At 41.6% G+C, this 22,062-nt stretch overlaps 1 protein-coding gene across 12 annotated transcripts in view; it reads left to right on the plus strand.

Annotated features, from left to right (window-relative positions):
* Window positions 1-22,062, plus strand: part of LOC122540026 (protein TANC2) — a 1,060,344-nt gene that overhangs the window by 194,623 nt on the left and 843,659 nt on the right. The window contains exon 1 of one of the 12 annotated variants that reach the window (XM_087977940.1): window positions 11,256-11,274. The exons of the other annotated variants lie outside the window; for them this stretch is intronic. The gene's annotated coding sequence lies outside the window, so the exon portion shown is untranslated. Of the gene's footprint in view, window positions 1-11,255; window positions 11,275-22,062 lie in introns of those variants that run through there. 12 annotated transcript variants of the gene reach the window in all.

Consider the following 22,062-nt stretch of genomic DNA (forward strand, 5'->3'; position numbering starts at 1 on the left):
AGTGTTGTTTACTTTATCCTGGTTTGAGCCCATTCCTATTTGGTTGTTTAGCATGTTCATATTCTGTCTCTAGACTAGCCTAAAATTCATGATTAGAGTGGTGCTAGAAATGCACAGCAGGTCAGGCAGCATCTGAGGAACAGGAAAATTAACGTTTTGGCCAGGGGCCCTACATCAGGAATGAGGCTGGAAGCCTCGAGGGTGGAGAGATAAATGGGAGAGGGTGGGACCGGGGAGAAGGTAGCGGGGAGTGCAGTAGTTGGATGGAGGAAGGGGTAAAGGTGATAAGGCAGAGAGGAGGGTAGAGAAGGAAGATTGATAGATGGGACAGGTCATGTGGATGGTGCTGAGCTGGATTTGGAACTGGGGTAAGGTGGGGAGAGGGGAAATGAAGAAACTGGTGAAGTCCACCTTGATGCCCTGGGGTTGAAGGGTTCAGAGGTGAAAGGTGAAGCGTTCTTCCTCCAGGTGTCGGGTGGTGAGGGAGTGACAGTGGAGGTGGCCTAGGACCTGCATGTCCTCGGCAAAGTGGGAGGGGGAGTTGATTGGTGCGGGTGTCACGGCGATGTTTCCTGAAGCTCTCTGCAAGAAGATGTCCAGTCTCACCAATGTAAAGGAGACCGCATCAGAAGCAACAGATGCAATAAATGACACTTGTGAAAGTGCAGGTGAAACTTTGGATGTGAAAGGCTCCTTCAGGGCCTTGGATGGAGGTGAGGAAGGGGAGGTGTGGGCGCAGGTTTTGCAATTCCTGTGGTGGCAGGGGAAGGTGTCAGGAGGGAGGGTAGGTTGTTGGGGGTCGTGGACCTGACCAGGTTGTCACTGAGGGAACGGTCTTTGCGGAAAGTGGATAGGGGTGGTGAGGGAAATGTATCCCTGGTAGTGGAGTCCGTTTGTAGGTGCCGGAAATGTTGGCAGATGATGCGGTTTATGCGGGGGTTGGTGGGGTGGAAGGTGAGGACCAGGGGGGTTCTGTCCTTATTGCAGTTGGAGGGGTGAGGTTTGAGGGCGGAGGTGCGGGACGTGGATGAGATGCATTGGAGGGCCTCTTCAATCATGTGGGAGGGGAAATTACGGTCTTTAAAGAAGGTGGTCATCTGGTGTGTTTAGATGAGATTAGATTACATTACAGTGTGGAAACAGGCCCTTCGGCCCAACAAGTCCACACCAACCCGCCGAAGCGCAACCCACCCATACCCCTAACCTAACACTATGGGCAATTTAGTATGGCCAATTCACCTGACCTGCACATCTTTGGACTGTGGGAGGAAACCGGAGCACCCGGAGGAAACTCTCGCAGACACAGGGAGAACGTGCAAACTCCACACAGTCAGTCGCCTGAGGCGGGGTTTGAACCCGGGTCTCTGGCACTGTGAGGCAGCAGTGCTAACCACTGTGCCACCGTGTTCTGTGGTGGAACTTTGGGGTTGGTGACCATAATTCTATTCATTTTAAAATCGTGATGAAAAAGGATAGACTGGATCTAACAGTTGAAATTCTAAATTGGAGGAAGGCTAATTTTGATGATTGGAAGCAAGAACTTTCAGAAGCTGATTGGGTGCATATGTTCACAGGTAAAGGGATGGCTGGAAAATGAGAAACCTTCAGAAATGAGACAGTGAGAGTCCATACACAGTGTATTCCTATTAGGGTGAAAGGAAAGGCTGATAGGTGTAGGGAATGCGGGATGACTAGAGAAATTGAGGGTTTGGTTAAGAAAAAGAAGGAAACATGTCCGGTATAGACAGGACAGATCGAGTGAATCCCAAGAAGAGTATAAAGGAAGTACAAGTATACTTAAGCGGGAAATCAGGAAGGAAAAAGGGGACATGAGATAGCTTTGGAAAATAGGGTTAAGGAAAATCCAACGGGTTTTTACAAATACATTAAGGACAAAAGGGTGCAGAGGGCGAGAACAGGACCCCTCAAAGATCAGCAAGGCGGCCTTTGTGTGGAGCCATAGGAGATTGGGGGAGAAACTAAATGAGTATTTTGCATTGGTGTTTACTGTGGAGAAGGACATGGGAGATATGGAATGTGGGAAAATAGATGGTGACATCTTGAAAAATGTCCATATTGCAGAGGAGGAAGTGCTGGATGTCTTGAAGTGGATAAAGGTGGATAAATCCCCAGGACCTGATCAGGTGTACCCTAGATCTCTGTGGGAAGCAAGGGAAGTGATTGCTGGGCCTCTTGCTGAGATATTTGTAGCAGCGACAGTCATGGGTGAGGTGCTGGAAGACTGGTGGTTGGCTCATGTGGTGCCACTGTTTAAGAAAGGTGGTAAGGACAAACCACAGAACTGTAGACTGGTGAGCCTGACCTCAGTGGTTGGCAAATTGTTGGAGGGAATCATGAGAGACGGGATTTACATGTGTTTGGAAAGGCAAGGACAGATTAGGGATAGTCAATCTGGCTTTATGCGTGGGAAATCATATCTCACGAACTTGATTGAGTTTTTTGAAGAAGTAATAAAGAGGATTGATGAGGGAGGGCAGAGCAGTAGATGTGTTCTATATGGACTTCAGTAAGGCCTTCGACAAGGTTCCCCATAGGAGACTGGTTAGCATACACAGTACAGGGAGACTAGCCATTTGAATACAGAACTGGCTCAAAGGTAGAAGACAGAGGGTGGTGGTGGAGGGTTGTTTTCCAGACTGGAGCCTGTGACCAGTGGAATGCCACAAGGATCTTTGCTGGGTCTGCTACTTTTTGTCATTTATATGAATGATTTGAATATGAACATAGGAGATATAGTTAGTAAATTTGCAGATGACACCAAAATTGGAGGTGTAGTGGATAGCAAAGGTGGTTACCTCAGATTACAACAGAATCTTGACCAGATGGGCTAATGGGCTGAGGAATGGCAGATGGAGGTTAATTTGAATAAATGCGAGGCACGTAATGGTAAGGTTGCTGAACAAAAAGACCTTGGAGTGCAGGTCATAGCTCCTTGAAAGTGGAGTTGCAAGTAGATAAGATAGTGAAGAAGGTGTTTGGTATGCTTTCCTTTATTGGTCAGGGCAGTTGAGTATAGGAGTTGGGAGGGCATGTTGCGGCATACAGGCCATTGGTTAGACCACTTTTGAAATATTGCGTGCAATTCTAGTCTCCTTCCTGTCAGAAGGATGTTGTGAAACTCGAAAGGGTTCAGAAAAGATTTACAAGGATGTTGCCAGGGTTGGAGAATTTGAGCTATAGCAAGAAGGTGGATAAGCTAGGGCTGTTTGCCCTGGAGGGTTGAAGACTGAGGGGTGACCTCATAGAGGTTTATAAAGTCATGAGGGACATGGATAGGATAAATAGACAATCTTTTCCCTGAAGAACTAGAGAGCATAGGTTTAGAGTGAGAGGGGAAAAATGGAAAAGGGACCCAAGAGGCAACTTTTCCACGTAGAGAGTGGTGTGTGTATGGAATGAGCTGCCAGAGGAGGTGGTGGAGGCTGCTACAATTGCATCATTTAAAAGGCATCTGGATAGGTATATGAATAGAAAGGTTTTAGAGGGATATAGACCAAGTACTGACAAATGGGACTAGATTGGGGATCTGGTTGGGATGGCCAAGTTGGTCCAAAAGGTCTGTTTCTGTGCTGTACATCTCTATGACTCTAAATATAAACAAAAGAAAGAATTGCCATAACTTTAACTGTATTAGAAAAACTAACAGAATAATCGATTGTTTAATGGCTTGAGTACCTGCATCCACCACTCCCTCTGGCAGTTCAAAATTAAACTTCATCTGCCACTCCTCAGCCAATTGTTTAAGATCTCTTTGCAATCTTAGATAACCTTCACTGTGCATTCTACCACTAATTTTGGTGCCATCTGAAAAATGATTAACTATGTTCTCTAAATCATTCATATAAATGACAAACATTGATCCAGTACCGATCCCTGTGGAACACCACTGGTCACAGGCCTCCAATCCGAAAAGCAAGCCCTCCACCACCACCTTCTGTCTCCTACCTTAAAGCCAATTTTGTATCCAATTGGCAAGCTCATCCTGAATTTAATGTGCTCCGTCGATACGAACTGGTCTTCCATGTGGAATCTTATTAGACATCTTACGAATATCCAAGTAAACAAATTATAATGCTCTGCCCTCAATCATTATGGTTATTTCCTCAAGAAAAGCTCAATCAAGTTAAACAGCAACTGTTGAACATGTAGTAACACACCATCAATGCACCTGTAGCAAAGGCAAATTCAGTAAATAGATGGTCTCATTTGTGATGTTTCTCTAGTCCAGGAGAAAAGAACTTGGAGAGAAGTGTATGGCAACTTTCACAACCAACTTCAAAACGTCAACAACAACTGAAAACTAAAGTAAAACCCTGGTTCTGTGGGAGTCTGACTCCACCCATTCATGCTGCTCCTATTTTTCTAATCTATCTACATTATCAGCGTTTTGGAGACACATCTATACCTCTGGCTCAAAACCTGTCTCCAAAAACATACAGAACAAAGTACACCTTTTAAAAACATAGCATCATCACACCATGGGCTCCATCATAGTTAGGCTCATGATCTGTCTTTAATCGGATCAGGTTGGCTGCAATATTCGATGTTGATGCATTCTGTGGCTCTTTGCCAGCTGGGCAGATGAGTGCCATAAAGAAGTTGCAGTTTCTTGCTTGTGCACTCATTTGATAACGTCCAGTGAACCTTGTTTCTATTGGTTCTCGAGCGGTGGCAACATCACTAACACTTTGTCATCTGCGACAAAAATTTGAACTTAGCTTTTTTGTCTGGTCTAGTTTTCAGTATTTGTTGAGCTTCTTTCAAATGTTTCTTTGCCACCCCACAAATATAAATCAGTTTCTCTTGAAAGCATCAGTGAGCTTGTCATGTTAATATGTTGAAAACTTATGAAAGTCAGGAGAAAAGTGTACTTACAGGAGAGAAGCAAGGACTAAAATTGAAACAGGAGGAGAAAGTGAGGTCTGCAGATGCTGGAGATCAAAGTTGAAACTTTATTGCTGGAACAGCACAGCAGGTCAGGCAGCATCCAGGGAACAGGAGATTCGACGTTTCGGGCACAGGCCCTTCTTCGGCCTGTGCCCGAAACGTCGAATCTCCTGTTCCCTGGATGCTGCCTGACCTGCTGTGCTGTTCCAGCAATAAAGTTTCAACTAAAATTGAAACATGAGAGCAAAGAAGAATGAATCTGAAATGGAAAATTCAAAGTTAACTTTCCAACAGATTGGAAAACGCGGAGTTACTTAAAAGATTAAATAGCATCATGTCTCCTCTTTTTAGGAAGAGGTGATTTACAAAGGCTAACATTAAGCATTATAAATCAATTTTTAGGAATAGGCCGGGAAAACTGGATTTGACTGTTCAAGATGTTTTTGTGGGGAATGCATGACAGATTGGAAGTGTCATTTCTGAGCATTAGTTTATTAACTTGAATTGAAGTGGTCTTCTTTCCTCATGTTCATATGTTAGTTCCAAAGGCCAAGTCCTTTGGACTCATCAGGATTGTCACTAATGACATGTTGTTACAAAAGAACTTCCTTATCACAATCATTATCCCAATAAGTACTAATCACAGTTTTTTAAGTTTGATGACATCTTTCTCATGCACCTTGAAATTGAGTATTATGCAGAAAATGTTCCATTCCCAAACTAGTCCTCATTTCTTTAAATATCTGCGACTGAATATTTGAGTCTTGATCTGATTGTATTTCTTTGGGCAATCCATAATTTGTTGAGAAAAAAAAAACTAAATTTTGCACAATCACTTGTGTTATATTTTTTCTGAAAGGCCCCTGCTTCAAGAGATCTTGTAGAAATATTCATTTTCGTTAAAAGATACAGGTTCCCATTCCTGGTTTTAGTTAGGCATTCTACTCAATCTATTAAAACTCTTCTAAACGGATCTGCAAATCCTTGGAGTTGAAGGTTCTGGTTTAATTGAGGGTTGCGATTTTCCCACTATCTGAGAAATATGGCATGTCTGACAATATCTGACGACACAATTTTCTACATCCTTCATCCTTTCTAAACACTTTGTCAAAAATTGTAACCTATAACTGAATTTCCAAATCTTTTCCCTTTCTCATGGACTCCTTATCTTCCTGATTAATTTTATAGGCATGAGACATAGTTGCAGCACAGTCAGGCAACAATCCAGTAAGTTATTTTTGCATATCTGTTTACTTTTCCTCCACTCATTGTTCCAAAACCTTTGGCAAACCCAGTATGTTAAAACTGCCTGGTCACTTCCTCATTCCTGATGAAGGGCTTGTGCCCGAAACATCGATTTCTCCTGCTCCTCTGATGCTGCCTGACTTGCTGTGCTTTTCCAGCACCACGCACTCAACTCTGATCTGCAGCATCTGCAGTCCTCACTTTGTCCTGGTCATTTCCTAAAGTCAAGACCGTTTTCTTTTATAGGAATCTGTTTAACTATATCTTCATTTACTAAGTCTTTCTTTAATCCAACTCTGTTTAATGAAACTTGTTTGTGACCTCCATGAGTATCTCCAATTAATGTGTTTCCCTTCATCAACTCTCTGTTAGAGAAATAGCATCATTAAGTCACCACCAGTGACTGATTTAATCCAAAGTTAAAAATCACACAACACCAGGTTATAGTCCAACAGGTTTAATTGGAAGCACACTAGCTTTCGGAGCGACGCTCCTTCATCAGGTGATTCATCACCTGATGAACGCGCGTCGCTCCGAAAGCTAGTGTGCTTCCAATTAAACCTGTTGGACTATAACCTGGTGTTGTGTGATTTTTAACTTTGTACACCCCAGTCCAACACCGGCATCTCCGAATCATGATTTAATCCAGCATCTCTCAATATCCTTATTGGTTTATCTCCTTGTTTTGAAAGGTAAGGAAACAACAACTCTTTTGAGACAAATTACTCAGAACCTCAAGTAGTTTGATTTTCCTTGTCTATTTTCAAAAAAGAATTTTCATAACTATCCTGAACTGTCTCTCCTTCTTAGTAAATTCCAAAGAAACAGGTTTTCTTTGTACCACTCCTACAGTTTTAGTACCTCCTTCCTTTCTGATGCCTATTTATCTGAAGGCTCCTTAGATTTTCCTGTTAGTGCATGTTGGCCTCCCAGCAGTTTAAATTAGGTGGCTTTAGTGCAACCAATCTTCTTAAAATGAAAGCATATTAATTTCTTTGAATAACTTCTAGGTTCTGGACTTTCTTCTTTAATGTTTCTCTGTCCTTCTGTTTGTTCTGTAAATCTGATACCGCATCCATCTGCAAATTTCTGTTTCTTCACTTTCCTTGTCAATTTCCAAATGATGATTTCCTAATATCTGTCAAACAATTACAAATTAGGTGTATCTGCGAGAACTGTTGCTTCTCTATCTTACATACGTGATGCACATCTTAATAAGTATTTTTAATTCTGACTTTTGAATTAAGAAACGTAGAGAATAGGAACAGGAATAGGGCTTGGAACCTGTTTCACCATTCAGTTTGATCGTCCAACTAAATAGCCTGTTCCTGCTTTTCCTGTTATCCTTTGATCCCTTCAACTCCAGCTCCTTCTTAAAATTATGCAAAGTTTTGACTTTGCCTGCTTTCTGTGGTAGTGAATTCTGAACTCTTGGTGAAGAAGTTTCTCTCATCCCAGTCTCTGACGGCTAGTTTTGTGCTCTCTTCATCAGCGGGAACATTGTTCCCACATCCACCCTGCCTCATGCTGGGGAACTTCACAGGTTTCTAAGGTCTCTTCTCCAAACATCTCTCTCTCTCCCCACCCCATTTTTTCTGAGCACCAGCAAACTTAATTCTAACATTTCAACCTCTCGTCAAATGTCAGTGTTGTCATAGAATCATGCAGTGCAAGAGAGGCCCTTTTGGCTTACCAAATCTGCACCGATATCTGAGAAACACCTGACCCTCAACCGAATTCCATCTACCAACACTTGACCCATAGCCTCGAATGTTATGGCATGCCAAGTGCTTATCCACTAACTACTTCAAAAGATGTGAGACAATTTGCCTCTACCATCCTCCCAGGCAGCACATTCCAGACTGTCACCACCCTTTGGGTAAAAAAAAGTTTCTTCTCACCTCCCTCTAAACCTCCTGCCCCTCCTGGTGAATCTCCTCTGCACCCCATCCAGTGAACTCACATTTGTTCTGTAACGTAGCGTTCAAAGCTCGAAACAACTCCAACATCACTTTGCTGATTTTGTAATGTATGCCTTGATTGATAAAAGCAAGTGTCCCATATGTCTTTTGAACAGCTTCCTAACATGCCCTTATGCCTTTAGAAATCAAAGGACAAACACTCCAACGGCCCTTTGTTCCAAAGAATTTCCTAGTATCATTCTGTTCATTGAGTACTTTCTTGTCAAATTAATCTTTCCATGGTGTTTCAATCTGCCACTTACCTACCCATTTGACCATCCCATTTATATCCTCATGTTGCCCAAGACACTCAACCTCATTGTTAACCATCCAACCAATCATTGTCATCTGTAAGTTTATTAATCCAACTACTGACATAGTCAAGGGAGAAAGTGAGGTCTGCAGATGCTGGAGATTCCTGAAGAAGGGCTTATGCCCGAAACGTCGATTCTCCTGTTCCCTGGATGCTGCTTCACCTGCTGCGCTTTTCCAGCAACACATTTTCAGCTACTGACATAGTCAGCTATGTCATGTATTTAAATGATGAATAATAGAGGACCCAGTACATATCCCTGTGGAATACCACTGGGCACTGGCTTCCAGTCACTAAACAGCCTTCTGCCATCACCCTTGTCTCCTAGAACTGAGTCTATCATTGTTTTATAGAATAGAATCCCTACAGTATGGAAACAGGCCCTTGGCCTAACAAGTCCAGATTGATCCTCTGAAGAGAAACCACTTTGCCTCCACTTTGTCAAATTATCCTGTATCCCATGTACATTTGCCTCCTTGGTAAATCTCCTATGTGGGACCTTGTCAAAGGCCATCCCAAGGTTCAATCTGGTAAACCTTTACTGCACTCCTTCTATAACTCCTTATCCTTGTTAGATAAGGAGACCAAAGCTGCACACAATATTATCAGGTGTAGTCTTACCAAAACCTGTAAAACTTCAGCAAGACATCCTTGATCCGATTCTCAAATTGTCTTGCTATTGTTATGGACCAGACCAAACCACCTCAATATATCAAGGCGATAGACATAGAGAAGAGAATCCACTTTGCATCCACTTTGTCAAATTACCCTGTATCCCATGTGCATTTGCCTTCTTGATAAATCTCCTATCTGGGACCTTGTCAAATAGGGAAATCCCTGTCAATTACAGACCTGTCAGTCTCACGTCTGTCGTCTGCAAGGTATTAGAAAGGATTCTGAGAGATAGGATTTATGTCCATCTGGAAGAGCATGGCTTGATTAAAGACAGTCAGCACCGCTTTGTGAGGGGCAGGTCATGCCTCTCAAATCTTATTGAGTTCTTTGAGGATGTTACTAGACAAGTTGAGGGTCGAGCGGTGGATGTGGTGTATATGGACTTCAGCAAGGCATTTGATAAGGCTCCCCTTGGTAGGCTCATTCAGAAGGTCAGGAGGAATGGGATACAGGGAAATTTAGCTGTCTGGATACAGAATTGGAGGGTCGACAGAAGACAGCGAGTGGTTGTGGAAGGAAAGTATTCCGCCTGGAAGTCAGTGGTGAGTGGTGTTCCACAGGGCTCTGTTCTTGGGCCTCTACTCTTTGTAATTTTTATTAATGACTTGGATGAGGAGATTGAAGGATGGGTTAGCAAGTTTGCAGATGACACAAAGGTTGGAGGTGTCGTTGACAGTATAGAGGACTGTTGTAGGCTGCAACGTGACATTGACAGGATGCAGAGATGGACTGAGAGGTGACGGGTGGAGTTCAACCTGGATAAATGCGAAGTGATTCATTTTGGAAGGTCAAAGTTGAAAGTTGAGTACAGGATTAAAGATCGGATTCTTGGCAGTGTGGAGGAACAGCGGGATCTTGGTGTGCAGGTACATCCCTTAAAATGGCCACCCAAGTGGACAGGGTTGTTAAGAAAGCATATGGTGTTTTGGCTTTCATTAACAGGGGGATTGAGTTTAAGAGCCCTGAGATCTTATTGCAGCTCTATAAAACTTTGGTTAGACCGCACTTGGAATACTGTGTCCAGTTCTGGTCGCCATATTATAGGAAAGATGTGAATGCTTTGGAGAGGGTTCAGAGGAGGTTTACCAGGATGCTGCCTGGACTGGAGGGCTTATCTTATGAAGAGAGGTTGATTGAGCTCGGACTTTTTTAATTGGACAAAAAAAGGAAGAGAGGGAACCTAATTGAGGTGTACAAGATAATGAGAGGCATAGATAGACTTGATAGCCAGAAACTTTTTCCTAGGGCAGAAACTGTTAACACGAGGGGTCATAGTTTTAAACTGTTTGGCAGAAAGTATAGAGGGGATGTCAGAAGCGGGTTCTTTACGCAGAGAGTTGAGAGAGCATGGAATGCATTGCCAGCACAGTTGTGGAAGCGAGGTCATTAGGAATATTTAAGAGACTGCTGGACATGCATATGGTCACAGAAATTTGAGGGTTCGGACGTTAGGTTTACCTTACATGAGGATCAATGGTTGGCACAACATCGTGGGCTGAAGGGCCTGTTCTGTGCTGTACTGTTCTATGTTCTATGTTCATATCTTATTTCGAGGCAAGTGTAAGGCACTGTGTTCTAGGTGTGTTTTGATTGGTCAAGCTACTAGGCTTAAATCAAAACATAGTTTGTTCTTACACTACAGTTAAAATATAAACAAAAAAAGTTGACAATTTCATAGAAATACCTAAAATATTATGTTATTTAACCACTACTCATCAACTGTTCCAATATAGCAATGTGCCATAAACACACCCTTAAAAAGGCAATTTCAGCAAAACGTATTTGCTCATCTGCTATCTTCAGTCTGGGAGAAAGGCAAAAACTGAAACAATGAACCTAGCAGCAGAGACAAAACTCAAGTTTTTTGCAGCAACACAGAGATAGCTGTATCTAGCAGCTTCAACTCCAACTTCAAAAACTGAAAGCAAAGCTAAGACTATTTGTCTGCCAGCTTGATTCCACCCACTCGTACTTTTTAAAATTCTAATTAGAGGAAAAGATCCAAAGCTATTTACTGTGCTTTCCATTGAGCAGACACCTCAGCACCAAGTTTACAGCGGGGAAAGTGAAGACTGCAGATGCTGGAGATCAGTGTCGAGTGTGTGGTGCACACTCGACCACATATACAGCCCCTTCTTCAAGAGAAACAGGAGAAACAAATCCCTTTTAAAGGTACATATTGTCATACTATGAAGGCTGACATATCTTTGCCTCAGCTATTACCTGCTGCACCTGCATACTTAGTTTCAGCAATTGGTGTATAAGAAAACTCAGATCTCGTTGCACATACTTCTCCTTCAGTTTATAGCCATTAAGATAATCTGCCTACCTATTTTTGCTAGTAAAATGTATCACCTTTATCATATTATATGACAGCTGCCATACGTTTGCCCACTTATCGAGGTCATACTACAGTATCCAGCGTTCAGCTCTCCCCCTCAGTCTGCTTTGTGTCATATGCAAAATAGGAAATATTACATTTAGTTCCCTCATCTAAATCGTTTTGGATATGAGAATAGCTGGGGTCCAATCAATCTTCTATACATCTCCAATACACTACTCCCAATACCGCGTGCTTTAATTTTACACGCTCATCTTTTAAGTGAACTTTGTTGAAAGTCTTCTGAAAATCCAAGTAATGCACATCTGTTTGCTCCCCTCATCAACTCTGGTATTTGCAATCTCAAATAATTTTAGTAGATTTGTTAAGAATGCCTTGTCAAGCATCTGTCAAGCACCCTTTTCTAAATCCATGCTGACTCTGTCCAATCCTTTCACTGTTTTCCAAGTGCTCTGGTATTAAATGTTTTATAATAGACTCTTCCATTCTCCCTACTACTAATGTCAGGCTGACATGTCTATTATTCCTTGTTTCTTTTTCACCTCCCATTTGAAATAAAGATTATTTTTAAGGTGAGTTACATTTGTTACCCTCCAACTTATAGGAATTGTTCCAGAATCTATAGAATCCTGAAGATAACCACCAATGTATGCACAATATCTTAAGCAATTTAGTAATCTGGGATATAGATTATCAGGACCAGGAGACTCTATTGGCCTTCAAATCCATCAATTTCATCAGTACCATTTCAGTACGAATACGGATTTATTCAGTTCCTCCTCCTCAGTAAATCCTGTGTTCTCAAACATTTGTGGTGTGTTAATTGTGACCCCCTTTGTGAACACGGAACATGTATTTAGTTGACCAGCCATTTGTCTTCTCCGATCATGATTTCCTTTACATTCGCAATTTTATTTTCTTGCTTAAGTGATCTAAACCACTGATCCCACAGCATTTCCTTTTCCTTTACATTTCCTTAACATTTTCCTTCACTTCTGATTAGAATTAGTTCTAAATGTGAAGCTTCAGCTCCAAGCCTATTCGTATTGAATAATGGTTCTTTGACAGTTTCATACTCCACTGCAGGTTTTTCTTCTGATGAATTGGCACATACAGCTGCAGATGTATGAGTCAAAACAGTCCATGACCTTAAGATCCAAACCTTTTTCAGCACTTTGTCTGTCTAACTAACCTTCCCAAATGAAGTAAAATGCCTTAACAGTCAATCCTCTGTATATTTAGGCACTAAGCCTAGATTCTTGGGTAAATCAAATCCCTCATTGGAGTCATGATCATTCTTCAAACTGCCGCCTCTTTCTTCCTCTTCTCTGTCCCTTTTAAGTTCAATGAACAGTTCTGAAAAAGTCATTACCTGACTCAAAACATTAAATCTGTTCATCTCTCCAAAGAAGCTGCCAGACCTGCTGAGTTTCTCCAGCACCATACTCTTGACACTGAATTTCTCCAATGTTCTGTTTGTTTCAGATTTCCAGCATCTGCAGTATTTTGCCTTTATTTAGTAGATATTACGTCCTTCCCCTCTCATGAGTGCTGCCATATACAGCCATCCTCATCCAAAGACTTCACAAGTTGAAAAATAAAACAAAAATAGAAATCTGTCCAAGCAATGGGTTTTCCTTTTAAGCTAAAGAAAAACCAAATTTCATAAATCTGTAACAAACATTGGGGCCTATTACTTCTCATATTGTGTTGCAAAACAATGTAAGATAAACAAAATTCATTATATCTAAAGCTGGCCCCAAAAGCTGTTTTGAAAAGAAATCACCATTGCTACTGCAATGCGTTCAAGTTCATCACTAACTTCAGACACACAAGGCCCAGGTACTACAAACTCAAAAACCAAAAATCCAAACTTTTAGTAAATGATATTTATAATTTATATAAATGACAATTTACATAACATTGTGGACAGGTTAATTAGTATCTGATGGAGGTTTCGAGTATGCCATAAATATTTGGGAAGTTGAATAATAAAGTGAAGGAAAAATAGTCTTTAGCTTTGAGTCCTTTTACAAAATGTCAGAAAATAATTTTGAACAATTTTTACAAATAAACAGAATTTTGATGAAATCACATGTATTTAAACAAATGAGCAGCAGGCCACTTGGGGAGATAAGTGGTGATGTGTATGATAAGCCAAAATGAAAAAAAAACTGTGGTCTATCAAGCCAGTTCTCACTCTGTCCACTATTACCATTCAGTGACATCAAAACTAACAGGTAACAAGAAGACAAATGGGAGTATACTATGGGTAACAAGTGTTGTTCATTTTGATAGTAAGGAAGTAGAATATTTTTAGAAGGTGTGAATCTCATAAATAGTTTTGTTAAGAGGAACTTGGCTGTACACCTGTAAAGAACCCAAAGCATGCAAATACAGCAAACAGTTGCAAAGGCAAATGAACATTGGACCTTATTGCAAAGGAACTGGAGTAGAAGGTAAGGAAGTCATGCTACACTTGAATAAGGTTTGGTGAGACCACACCCATGTGCACTTCTGGCCTCTACATATAAGGAAGGATATAGTTGTTGCAGCATTTCCGTCAGATTTGAGAGATTGGTTCCTCAGAAGCAAGGATTGTCCAGTGATAAAATGCCGAGTAAATTGGTTTTGTATTCACTAGAGTTTAGAAGAGTGAGAAAAATCCCATTGGTTCATTTAATATGTAAGGCTTGATGAAGTGGATTCTGAGATGTTTCTCTTAGCAGAAGAATCAATAACATGGGGACATAGATTCTTATTAAGTGGATTGTGAGGAAAAATCTCTCCCCTAAACAGGTTGTGAATGTTCCAAATTTTTTGGTTCAGAAGGTTGTGAAAGCTTCATCATTGAATATGTTTGAGGGATTGCAGGATTCCCCTACTCCTATTTCTTACAATTTGTCATATTTTCTGGAATACGGTTCCCTGTTCTGCTGAAAATATCCTAGCTGGATCATAGCCAGAGATTTATAATGTTCTAGCATGAGTTCCTTGCTTTTATATTTCTTTGCTCTGATTCTAAACTTAAGTAACCAATAGGTTGGATTTTCCAGGGTAGGTTGCAGATTGTTTTGGAAAATCAGCCTTCAGCCGGCCCACCAAAAGGAAATACATCTCACAGCGTAACATGCTGTGAGCATGCTAAGTGAGATCAATGCAGGACTTTCGTCTCTCAGTGGGAAGAAGTCCCACCCTTAAAACAACTTAACTGGCTGGCTGCTCTGAGTCCCTATAGCGCCAGTGCTCAATGGCAAGTTCTGCTCGGAGCAGGAAGAAGAGCAGTAGTCGTTGGATACAATTTAAGTCCGTTGGGAAGGTTCTGAGAGCTAACACAATGATTTGTCTGTATTCTGGCATGGGCATTGTTAAATCCCTATAAATTGGCTTGCTAACAAGCTGAGTTAACCTTTATTTATTTAAGAATAGTGGGCATACTTTTGATTCCAGTACCTTAACATATAACATTCTATGGGAAACAGGTTGGGAGCAAGTGTGAAAGTGAAGAACCGGGCACTAACCATTTTTATTCACATATTTAACTTGCCATATCACCTTTAATAATTTGTATGTATGTACATCAAGATAGGTGACTATTAAGCTGAAGATTCTACACAATTGCACTTTGTTGTATACTTACACCTCTGTTAACCGATTGATTGAATGTGCCTTTTGTATTAATTTCATGCAATACTGCAGATGGCGATTCTCAAAAACTGATAGTCCGTCTTACCATCCACAATCCCATTCCCAGTCTCAAAATTATATTTTTCTAAACATAAGTTTGTGGTGCTTTTACCCACTGTCATTACATGTAGGTATTTTTAAATACACAAATACGTTTCTAATGTGACTATTTGATAAAGTTGAAAGCTGGTCAGTTGAATGGCAATGGAATTTCTGCCTGCCATATTTTGATGCATTTCGTAGTTTACACACAACAGTTACTGTGCTTGGCATGCTGCTACTTCTCCATAAAGGAGAATGACTTCTACTATTGCAAGAATTGAGTTCATCAGTACTTTTCAATAAATAAAATATTTGTTGTTTGTGTTTTCTTTAGTTGCTGACATTATTTTCAGGAGCTAGTATAGGGGAATTCTGGGATCTGTTCACAGGGAATTTTAATAGTTGCATATCCCTATCCCACACAAATTGAAACCATTGCTTTAAAGATCTATTTGTATTTTTTGCAGAAGTTGCTTTCACTTTTTGTACATTGACCCGTGATCCAGGCTGTAATTTACACCCACCACCTGCCAACAGCATTTTAGACTTTGGCAGGTACTAAGGCAAACCCATCCACCTTGCAATTAAAAATTTCATTGCAATGCCTTTCTCTGATCTCTTTCAGCTGTTTCCAGTCCCTCCCCTTTGGTTTTGATCATGTTCAAGAAAGGAAGAAAATTTAATATTTGCGGGGATTAAACTAGAAAAAACTGCCAGCAACAATGATGACAAGTGAAATATTCAGAATGGCAGAAATGATAGTTGTAACTTTTACATCAACAGCTTGACTTGTTTGATGGCACTTATGAATATTTTATGCCAGCTGTCACTCAAGTTGATGAAACCATGTTTTGTGAAATACAATAAGAGTGAGAAGGTGAAACAAAGCTTGTCTGGAGTAAGCAGTTAACTGGGTTTGAACAAATGATATTAATGAAAATGTTCAGCTACGTGTAAGTAGTCCAAATAGACCTGAGCTAAATGATGTAATTATTACATTATTGTATATTTGTGTGTCTTTCATCTGTCTTTTATGCTGTTTTGTTGTCCACTTCTGATGTTTATATTTTTATTGCTTTCGTTTAACTTTAGGTTTTCTTCATTCAAGTGATTTTATAATCTTGCCATTAGAGTCTAGCTCTAAGAAGATGATTGTTGAAACTGAATAAACAAATGCTATTCAGAATGAAGAAAGGACTTTGAAAGAAAAATTAGAGTATCAGTGAATTTAAAAACACTAATACAACTGTACCTCGCAAAGATTCAGCATGCTTTTTGAAAGGAAGCATTGTTTGGCAGAATATGGCACAAAGCAGTTTTTATTGTTTGGCATCTTCTGGTACCTTTATATTTGAAATCAGACAAAACATACACATTAAACTACTTGGGTTTTGTTCTCCATTACATTAAAAAAAATGTGCTTATAGAGAAAAAAAAACAATGAACAAAAATTTCATTTTTAAAAAAACAGATATCTTTGGAGAAAGGCCATTGCACCCGAAATGTTAACTCTGCTTTCTGTCCATAGATACTGTCGGAAATGAGTTTCTCCAGCAATTTCTGCTTTTGTTTTAGATTTCCAGCATCCACAGTTCTTTGTTTTAGTTCAGTTTCACTAAATAAAACATTTGAGGCTTAAGAATGATGCAGGTGGCACAGATGTTAATTTCTACTTAAACATTTTCAATATTATTCCCTCATCTGCCTCTGCCATGAAGAGGAAACAAAGTTTGATGGAATTGAACAACTTTATATTCAAAGCAATATCTGACCCCATACATTCTCAATTGTTGTCATAAATATTGGCACCAATGACATAGGTAGGAGGAGCGCTGAGGATGTTAGGCAGGCTTTCGGGGAGCTAGGTTGGAAGCTCAGAGTTAGAACGGACAGAGTTGTTGTCTCTGGTTTGTTACCCGTGCCACGTGATAGAGAGTCGAGGAATAGGGAGAGAGAACAGTTAAATGCGTGGCTACAGGGATGGTGCAGGAGGGAGGGATTCCGGTATTTGGATAACTGGGGTTCTTTCTGGGGAAGGTGGGACCTCTATAAACAGGATGGTCTACACCTGAACCTGAGGGGCACCAGTATCCTTAGTGGGAGGTTTGCTAGTGCTCTTGGGGGGGTTTAAACTAATTCTGCAGGGGCATGGGAACCCAGACTGTAGCTTTAGGGTGCAGGACCTGGAATGTAGGGAGGTTAGGAACATGGCATCAATTTCAAAGGAGGGTGCCTGTAAACAGGAAAGTGGTTTGAAGTGTGTATACTTCCAATGCAAGAAGTATACGAAATAAGGTAGGTGAACTTGCAGCGTGGGTTGGTACCTGGGACTTCGATGTTATGGCTATTACGGAGACATGGGTAGAACAGGGACAGGATTGGCTGTTGCAGGTTCCAGGGTTTAAATGTTTTAGTAGAGTCAGAGGTGGGGGTAAAAGAGGGGGAGGTGTGGCATTGCTTGTCAAAGATAGTATTACAGCTGTGGAAAGGACGATGGATGAAGACTCGCCATCTGAGGTAGTTTGGGTTGAGGTTAGGAATAGGAAAGGTGAGCTCACCCTGTTAGGAGTTTTTTACAGGTCTCCTAATAGTCCTAGAAACGTAGAAGAAAGGATTGCGAGGATGATTCAAGAGAAGAGTGAAAGTAATAGGGTGGTTGTTATGGGGGACTTTAACTTTCCTGATATTAATTGGGAAAGCTATAGCTCAAGTTCGTTAGATGGGTCAGTGTTTGTCCAATGTGTGCAGGAGGGTTTCCTGACACAATATGTAGATAGGCCAACAAGAGGTGAGGCCATACTGGATTTGGTTCTGGGGAATGAACCAGGCCAGGTGTTAGAATTAGAGGTAGGTGAACACTTTGGGGACAGTGACCACAATTCGGTGACCTTTACTATAGTGATGGAGAGGGATAAGTGTGCACTACAGGGCAAGAGTTATAGATGGGGGCAGGGAAATTATGATGCTGTGAGGCATGACTTAGGATGTGTGGCCTGGAAAAGTAAGCTTCAAGGCAAGGGTGTAATTGATATGTGGAGCTTGTTCAAGGAGCAACTATTGAGTGTCCTTGATAAGTATGTGCCCGTCAGGCAGGGAGGAAAGGGTCGTGTGAGGGAGCCGTGGTTTAATAAGGAATTGGAATCCCTTGTTAAATGGAAGAGGGCGGCCTATGTAAAGATGAGGCGTGAAGGTTCAATTGGGGCGATTGAGAGTTATAAGGTAGCCAGGAAGGACCTGAAGAGAGAGCTAAGAGCAGCAAGGAGGGGACAAGAAAGGTCCTTAGTTGGTAGGATTAGGGAAAACCCTAAGGCTTTCTATAGGTATGTCAGGAATAAAAGAATGACTAGGGTAGGAATAGGTCCAGTCAAGGATAGTAGTGGAAAGTTGCGTGTGGAGGCTGAAGAGATTGGGGAGACACTGAATGAATACTTTGTCAGTATTCAATCAGGAACAGGACATTGTTGTCAATGTGAGTACTGAGTCACAATTAAGTAGAATGGATGGCTTTGAGGTATGTAGAGAAGAGGTGTTGGAAATTCTGGAAAGGGTGAAAATAGATAAGTCCCCAGGGCCTGATGGCATTTATCCTAGGATTCTCTGGGAAGCAAGGGAGGAGATTGCAGAGCCATTGGCCTTGATTTTTATGTCCTCGTTGTCTACAGGAATAGTGCCAGAAGACTGGAGGCTAGCAAATGTGGTTCCCTTGTTCAAGAAGGGGAGTAGGGATAACCCTAGTAACTATAGGCCGGTGAGTCTCATTTCTGTTGTGGGCAAAGTCTTAGAGAGAATTGTAAGGGATAGGATTTATGAACATCTGGATAGTAATAATGTGATCAAGGATAGTCAGCATGGTTTTGTGAAGGGCAGGTCGTGCCTCACAAACCTTATTGAATTCTTTGAGAAGGTGACTAAGGAGGTGGACGAGGGGAAAACAGTAGATGTGGTGTATATGGATTTTAGTAAGGCGTTTGATAAGGTTCCCCATGGTAGACTACTGCAAAAAATACGGAGGTATGGCATTGAGGGTGAGTTGGAGGGTTGGATTAGGAGTTGGCTGGCTGGAAGAAGACAGAGGGTAGTAGTTGATGGCAAAGGTTCATCTTGGAGTGCCGTCACTAGCGGTGTTCCGCAAAGATCTGTTTTGGGACCATTGTTGTTTGTCATTTTTATAAATGACCTGGAGGAGGGGTTAGAAGGTTGGGTGAGTAAGTTTGCGGATGATACGAAAGTCGGAAGAGTTGTAGACAGTGAGGAAGGATGTGGCAGGTTACAGCGGGATATAGATAAGCTGCAGAACTGGGCAGAAAGGTGGCAAATGGAGTTCAATGTAGCTAAGTATGAGGTGATTCACTTTGGTAAGGGTAATAAAAAGATGGGATACTGGGCTAACGGTCGGATACTTGGTAGTGTGGATGAGCAGAGGGATCTTGGTGTCCATGTACACAAATCTTTGAAAGTTGCCACCCAGGTAAATAGTGCGGTGAAGAAGGCATATGGCGTACTGGCTTTTATTGGTAGAGGAATTGAGTTCCGGAGTACTGAGGTCATGTTGCAGTTGTATAAGACTCTGGTGCGGCCGCATCTGGAGTATTGTGTGCAGTTTTGGTCGCCATACTATAGGAAGGATGTGGAGGCACTGGAACGGGTGCAGAGGAGGTTTACCAGGATGTTGCCTGGTATGGTAGAAAGATCGTATGAGGAAAGACTGAGGCACTTGGGGTTGTTTTCATTGGAGAAAAGAAGGTTTAGGGGTGACTTGATAGAGGTGTATAAGATGATTAGGGGTTTAGATAGGGTCGACAGTGAGAATCTTTTTCCACGTATGGAGTCAGCTATTACAAGGAGGCATAGCTTTAAATTAAGGGGGGGGTAGGTATAGGACAGATGTTAGGGGTAGGTTCTTTTCTCAGCGAGTCGTGAGTTCATGGAATGCCCTGCCAGTAGCAGTGGTGGACTCTCTCTCATTATGGGCATTTAAGCGGGCATTGGATAGGCATATGGAGGATAGTGGGCTAGTGTAGGTTAGGTGGGCTTGGATCGGCGCAACATCGAGGGCCGAAGGGCCTGTACTGCGCTGTATTCTTCTATGTTCTATATGTTGTTATCTTATCGCAAACTCTACTTTGGATCATCTTCACCATAATGAAGTCTTTGCACTTTAGTTTTGGCTGAAAGTAATTGAAAAGTCTGTCTTTTTAATATTTATTGCTGGGTTATGAATGTTGCTGCCAAATTAGACACTTATACAGTAAACTGCCACTGAGAGCAACTGTAGTACATGTGATGAAAGTACTATGGTAATGTTACTGAGTGTGGTGTTTCCGAATTGGACCTGGTGGTGATCACGTACGCTACTTTATAATATTATAAATCATACAAGGTTATAGTCCAACAGGTTTATTAGAAAGCACTAGCTTTCGGAGCGCTGCTCCTTCATCAGGTGGTTGTGGAGTGTAAGATTACATTTTACATTACATTACATTACATTACAGTGTGGAAACAGGCCCTTCGGCCCAACAAGTCCACACCGACCCGCCGAAGCGAAACCCACCCATACCCCTACATTTACCCCTTACCTAACACTACGGGCAATTTAGAATGGCCAATTCACCTGACCCTGCACATCTTTGGACTGTGGGAGGAAACTGGAGCACCCGGAGGAAACCCGCGCAGACACGGGGAGAACGTGCAAACTCCACACAGTCAGTCGCCTGAGGCGGGAATTGAACCCGGGTCTCAGGCGCTGTGAGGCAGCAGTGCTAACCACTGTGCCACCGTGCCGCCCAAAAGATCATAGGACACAGAATTTATAGCAGAAGTTTACAGTGTGATGTAACTGAGATTATATATTGAAAAAGACCTGGGTTGTTTGTTAAATCTCTCATCTTTTAGAATGGGCATGTTGGTTTCAGTTCTTTCATATGCAAATTCCAGAACTTTCGTGAATTTACATTCTCAAGTGAACTTTAACATTTGGTGTCATGTTGGCCCAGACAATGCATTGAAAGTGTGAGGTGCCCTGTGTGAAGTATAATTACGTTATACTTCATAATAGGCTTTTACGTTTAAAACAGTTTCAAAAAGCACAGAAGGCATGGAATTGAGGGTGATTTAGCAGTTTAGATTAGAAACTGGCTTTTTGAAAGAAGGCAGCGAGTTGTGGTTGATGGAAAATGTTCAGCCTGGAGTCCTGTTACGAGTGGTGTGCCACCAGGATCTGTTTTGGGATCACTGCTGTTTTCGTTTTTATAAATGACCTTTGATGCAGTCATAGGTGGATGGATTAGTAAATTTGCAGATGACACTAAAGTCGGTAGAGTAGTGGACAGTGTGGAAGAATGTTACGGGTTGAGGGGGACTTGGATAAAGTGCAGAATTGGGCTGAGAGGTGGCAAATGTAGTTCAATGCAGCTAAATGTGAGGTGATGCACTTTGGGAAGAATAACAGGAAGGCAGAGTACTGGGTCGATGGAAAGATTCTTGGTCGTGTGGATGTGCAGAGGGATCTTGGAGTCCATGTACATAGATCCCTGAAAGTTACCACCCAGGTGGATAGTGCTGTTAAGAAGGCATACGGTGTGTTAGGTTTCATTCGTAGAAGAATTGAGTTCCGAAGCTGCAATATCATGCTGCAACTATACAAAACGCTGGTGCGACCACACTAGGAATATTATGTACAGTTCTGGTCCCCATATTTTGGGAAGGATGTGGAAGCATAGGAAAAGGTGCAGAGGAGATTTACCAGGATGTTGCCTGGTCTGGATGGAAGGTCTTATGAGGAAAGGCTGAGAGACTTGCGTCTGTTCTTTATTGGAACGAATAAGGCTAAGAGGGGATTTGATACAGACATTCAAGATGATCAGAGGATTAGATAGGGTAGACAGTGAAAA

This window comes from Chiloscyllium plagiosum, unplaced genomic scaffold (genome assembly GCF_037043375.1).
Source record: "Chiloscyllium plagiosum isolate Xiang-an unplaced genomic scaffold, Cpla_swu_hap1 HiC_scaffold_32, whole genome shotgun sequence".
Taxonomy (NCBI): Eukaryota; Metazoa; Chordata; class Chondrichthyes; order Orectolobiformes; family Hemiscylliidae; genus Chiloscyllium; species Chiloscyllium plagiosum.